Below are 6,337 nucleotides of genomic sequence, written 5' to 3'. Positions count from 1 at the left end.
AATATTGTTCACAAATTATAATTTGCTTCAAACTTTTAATTGTGATTATGAAAATAAGCGAAGGAGGTAGGCAGTAAGAAAGTGCATGGAAGGATATAAACAAGAAATAAAAAATCGAATTCTTTTTTTTTTTTTTTTTTTTTTTGAACGGGAAGTAATAATATCATTAAATAATAGCCATACGGCATCTACAATAATAAAGATCTGTAAACCACAAATTTGGAGAAAATATCATAACTTTTACTATCAAAATCACACCTAATTTGCATATTTGGCATATCTCATACTCCACCGCTTCAAGCTTGACGCGAGCAATGATTTTCGATGTCTTTGCATCTTTCCAAGTTGAGACCTCCGCAATCTGTGCTGATGTTTTGATCGATCGGTTGATGACAAATCCCAGACCCATAGGAATCCAAATCACCTTCCCAATTATTATAAGAACCCTAAAAATAAAATTCTCATCCATGGATGAGAATCGAAATCCCAGAAAATTGGAAAAAACCCAGAAAATTGGGATAAACCCTCACAGATGGAGAGAACAAAACAAAACAAACAAACCAAAACGTAAAACAAAGCAAAAAACTAAATTGAATTAAGGAAAAAGGGTCGAAAATAGTCTATTCCGGCCTAAACGGCCAAGAAAACTACCCTAGAAGAGAAAAGAGAGAAGGGAGAAAAAGAAAAAAAAGGGGCGGCATCCTAAGTCAAGTTTATGGACAAGAAAAATCGTATTCAGACAGGAATGTATTGTGATATGATATTATGAGAATAATATCATATGAAATATTATTGTGAAAAGATATATGTCATATATTATGATATATTTAGGAAGTTAGGGCCTGTTCACATTAACTTAATTTCAGTTCAACTCAGTTTAGTTCAGTTTAGTTCAGTTTAGCTCCAATCAGTTTAGTTCAGTTCAGCTCTTAATTTCCCTCTCACATAAAATATTCATTTCAGCTCAATTCAGCTCCAATCAGTTCAGTTCAGTTCAGCTCAGTACATATGAACAAGCCCTTAGGATATTTAGGAATATTAGGGTTAATTATTCCTATTGTTTATATACTACGTATATTGTAATGTGGCCGACTAGACAAATCGTGAGAAAAATAAAATAAAAGGGTTCAAGTTTTTAATTTTAATTGTAAGGAGGCACGGGATATTTTAGCCCACGCCTTTGCTCGTCATTCTCGTTATTATAAGTTGGTTAATTTATTAGGGGGGTGGGATTGCAAAAAGAAATAAAACAGAATTAGTATAATACTAATATTGGCATTTCCTTTATATTATTTGAAAAATTGCAAGTTTGACTGTTTGATTACACATCCTAGTACAATGCAATAGTGACATTATACTCATATACTGTCAAATGTCAATTAAAAATTTGACTCGAACCTATAAACGCCTCATATGCATTTATCTATACTCTAATTGACTAAAAATGAATAAAAAAAATTATAAGAATTGACTAATAACAAGTAATAGAGTAGCAAATCACACGGTAGTATCGTGGTATGGAGCACTTTCAGAATAAGCAAGAACAAACCCTGTGTACAAAGCGTACAAGACTCAGAAATCTTGCTGTTAGAATGCTTCGAAAAGTCGGTGCAAGAAACGGGTCATTCAAGAGCTCAATTGCTGAGGGTCTTTCAGATGCAGGAGCCAGACACTTACTAATGAACTGGAAAGCATCATCACCTTTCACTTTGCATAGTTCTGGGGGCTCAATACCGGCCTCAACCAACGCTAAAAACCCGCTTCGTGTACTGCAGTTGCTGTAAGGAGGTTCGCCAGTGAACATCTCTAGTACGCACATTCCGAAAGAGTATATGTCAGCCAACTGATTATAACCTTTTCCTTCATGAATCTCTGGTGCCATGTAACGCGGTGTGCCATATTTCTGGCTACAGGTCCCCTGTTCAAGACTCAGCGCGAAACCAAAATCTGCAAGTTTAATACAGCCTGTCTTCCCATTGATAAAGATGTTTTCGGCCTTAATGTCACGGTGTACAATCGACGGAGTTTGACTGTGTAGATAAGCAATCGCATTCAGAATCTGTTTACACCAATTCTTGATTGCAGCATTACCTTCAAGTTTATGATGATAATTTCTGAGATACTGCAGCAAATTTCCTGAAGGAAAGTACTCAGTAATCATGTGAATGGTTTTCGCTTCTTCATCAACCCAAGAATCATAGCATTTTATTATATTTTCATGATCCAATAACTTCATTAGACCACCTTCTGCCAATAAAAAGCTCAAGAAATTCCTTGTTTTGTAACAAATCCTCTGTTAGTTCTGTTTTACACCAAGCAATTTCCATACCAAGTGCCCTATCGAAGCTTTTGTAAGCTATTTTCGTAGTACCTTTTCCAATGATCTTGTTGTACGTACCTTATGTACCGCCCACTCGAAGATGTCTCGAAATCGATGTTACCTCCCTGTGAAGTTGAAGCCATGACTGATGAACTCAAATAGAGATAGAATTTAATGAAAAAAGAAATTGAAACTAAACCAGGATAATTGTTATTCAAGTGAGTAACGTTAGAGTTTGTTTTTTATTGAAGAAAGTATGGTGGAATGTGACAATAAAAATGAGAATTATGGTTTTATATCTATTTATAACAATTGGGATGAAGTCGGTAATCAAGAAACAAAAATACCATTTCTTGATTTTCACATTAATAAATTTCTTTGCCCAATTTATTATTATTATTTTTTTTTTTTACAAGAAATTGAATATTTTTTTTAAAAAAAAATGACTGATTTACCGTCTACAATACGTAATTATGGACTAAAATTTCAATTTGGACTAATTTGCAAAGTGGTTAATTCCATGTTTAAGTTCTAGACTGATGTTATGTCATTACTCGTTAGGTTTCTATATTATTAGCTTTAATATACTATTAGTTGGTGACGGCAAGCGAGCGAATACACTTGACATGCATGTATAATCTTAGCTTCTGTCTATGGCCGTGCACAATGCATAGATAAATGAATCAGTAGTTACAAATTATTTTTCTGAAAGTATGTTTTCGATCTTTTTAGATTGAATGAACATGCATTTTTGGTTCTTGTTCTCCTGCTTCAATTTCTTGCACAGATTTGGCTTCTAATCTCTAACATCATTTCTATAAGTCTATGTTTTTATAACGAGTAGTCATTACAATGGACAATAGTTTTCCAATTATTTTCCTTCAATTCCTTGCCCTTTTTCAATCACATTTCTTACACTCAAGATTGACCTCCATGTAAAACTCATTCCCAAGACAACTTTTGTGTCAAAAGAATTTGAGGTACGAAAATATTTAACTTTGAGAACCCAGGAGGCCGGACATTAAGAATTGCTCATTGACAAAGGCATGTAAGATATGGTTAACTAAAATGAAATAAATATCTTTGATGATAATTTTGAAATATTTATAACCAAAGGGTTGTGGTAGTTAGTTACACGTAAGCCAGGAATATAGGGAAGTTAGTTAGGTCGGTAGTCAAGATCAAGAAATATAAAATGGGTTTTCTTGATTTTTTAAAGCAAAAATTAAAAAATAGATTTCCTTAATTTGCCATTTGATAAAATTTAACTTTTATTTGATATAAATACTTTGTAAAATTAAAACAATAATATGTAAGTAGCTCTAAACTTTTTAACTTGGGCCCGGGTTACCCACCTTGACGGGTCACACGCACACTCCACTCCACGTTAGTATGATATTGTCCGCTTTGGGCCTAGCCCGCACAGATTTGTTTTTGGGCACCTTCCCAAAAGGTCTCATACTATTTGGAGTGTGCACTCACTTATAAGGAGCTCTTCACCTCCTTACTCCTTCCATGTGGGACTTGGGATGAACACCCCAACAAATATAATATCAAATCTAATATATATATAAATAAAGTAGGCATTTTTGGAGAGCATTGGGAGCGCCACATAAGAAAAGGTATATTTTCGACCAATTAAAAATTAGATTTCTATTTTATTTTAGAATTAAAAAATTCACTCGCCACCTAAACAAAAGTGACGAATGAAATTTTAAATTTTTGCCACGTAGGTAAAAACGACGAATAGTAATTTATTAGGATTTTAATTATTTAAAAACACTAAATTTTATCATTTTTATTTGTTACAAAACTAAAAATTATCTTTAGATATTAGGATTTATATTATTTAAAAAACTAAAAATTATATTTTGATATTTAAAAAATAGAAATTATCATTTGATGTTAATGGTTTTATGTAAATATCTGATGATATGATATTTTCATACAAAAATTTTAAAACTTGTAATGCAAGAAAACAATTAAGATATCACCAAATAAATATTTATATACAAAATGTATATGAAAATTCGTGCATCGCACGCCACATAAGCAAAAGTAATATTTCGACCAATGAAAAATAAGATTTATATATTAATTTAGAATTTATATTTTTAGTCGCCATTTAAGAAAAAAGTTAACAAATGAAATTTGAGAATTGAAAACAAAAAATAGTAATTTAAAATTTAAATAATGAAAAAAAACAAAGATTATCTATTATGTTATCTTTTACATTAGGATTTATATTATTTTAACAAATAATTAGAAATTAAAAAATATATTTTGATTTAATGATTTTATCTAACTATCCGATGAATGAGATAATATTTATTTCAATTTATAAATTCAAGTTCTATATACGTGAAATTTGAATAAGAATAATTTAAAACTTAACAAAATATTTTATCTTAAAATAATGTTAAAATAATAGAATAGAAAATAAAAAAAAAAAATATTAAGAAATTACAAACAAAAAAAAAAAAAAAAAAAACTATTCAAAAATGAAATATTTAAAAACCGTGCATCGTACGGGCTTACATCTAGTGTATACTAAACTAGACAAAATTAGTAGCGTAAAACTTAAACTTAGAAAATTAATACCTTAATCCAAAATTACATATGATTAATTGGTAAAACACAATTTTTGTCAAAACAAAATACTATATCTTTTTAGATTGAATGAACATGCATTTTTGGGTGTCGTTCTCCTGCTTCATTTTTTTCTTTTTTTTTTTTTTTTTTTTTGAGAAACCTGATTCATTTTCTTGTATAGAAGAGCTTTGCTAAATTACTCAGACAAAGATACATACTTTCCACCTTTCAAACATGATACATATATTGGAAACTACAGAGTCATAAAGTAAGAGGATGCCCCAGTTTCTCATGATGAGAAACGAATTCGTTTCTCATGATGAGAAACGAATTCGTTTCTCATGGTGGCATTTTTGTGAATAAATCAACAACATTTTCAACTTTATTCAACTGTGGAGCCAATAATATTTAAAAAGCTGTTGATTTATTCACGAAAATGCCCCCATGAGAAACAAATTTCGTTTCTCACCATGAGAAACAGGGAATTTCCCATAAAGTAACAACAAGTAATTAAAATGACTAGCATCAAAACTAATAGTGTTAAGACATAGAATTGAATTATCCTTTCTTACTTAATGAAACAGTACATCGTAGATTGAGTTTCTAATATTTCAAAAACAAAATACAATATTTGATTTCATTTTACAAAGAAATTTATTAATGTGGAAATCAAGAAATATGTAAAATAAGATACTGATCCACGGAGCAGAATATTTATGATACAAGATTACAAGTTGTTGAATCCCATTGTAGCCCACTTATGAGTGTCCCACATTGGAGAAAGAGGAGAGATAGTTTCACTTTATAAGGTAGAGGAGTACCTCCTACTATTGCCAATTGGTTTTAGTATGGAAGCTTCAAAGCCTTGTTTGTGGACCCAACTCTCCTCCTCCTTGTTCGAGTTGCCCAGGCCCATTTCATATTGTTTCGAAATTTAACATGGTATCAGAGCCCGGGTTGCGGGTCTCTTCTAAACTGGGTATTTAATCGCTACTGGATAAGGATTTACCTCGACGGGATGTCCAGCCCCTAAGAGGATTATTGATCTGGCCTTATCCAGTTAGCTCTGAAGTTCTAAGGACACTCATAAGTGAGTGCGAGTGTTGAATCCCATTGTAGCCCACTTATGAGTGTCCCACATTGGAGAAAGAGGAGAGATAGTTTCACTTTATAAGGTAGAGGAGTACCTCCTACTATTGCCAATTGGTTTTAGTATGGAAGCTTCAAAGCCTTGTTTGTGGACCCAACTCTCCTCCTCCTTGTTCGGGTTGCCCAGGCGCATTTCATATTGTTTCGAAATTTAACACAAGTAGTCTGGTTTCCTAAGCCTAACCAAAGTGTACCGTTAGCAAAAGAAACTAGAGATAATTACGGGAAAATATATCCTACTCGTAGTGAATAAAAATAAAATATTCACCAAATCAA

The 6,337-nt window shown here is 31.9% G+C and overlaps 1 pseudogene; it reads right to left on the bottom strand.

Annotated features, from left to right (window-relative positions):
• Positions 1-1,528: 1,528 nt before the first annotated feature.
• LOC145613749 (serine/threonine-protein kinase WNK8 pseudogene) lies at positions 1,529-2,463 on the bottom strand (annotated as a pseudogene).
• Between the last annotated feature and the right edge of the window lie 3,874 nt (positions 2,464-6,337).

Source organism: Chenopodium album, chromosome 25, assembly GCF_948465745.1.
Source record: "Chenopodium album chromosome 25, dcCheAlbu1.1, whole genome shotgun sequence".
In the NCBI taxonomy this organism is placed as follows: Eukaryota; Viridiplantae; Streptophyta; class Magnoliopsida; order Caryophyllales; family Amaranthaceae; genus Chenopodium; species Chenopodium album.
The sequence above is the reverse complement of the archived record's forward strand: the minus strand, read 5'-3'. Positions and strand labels throughout refer to the sequence as shown.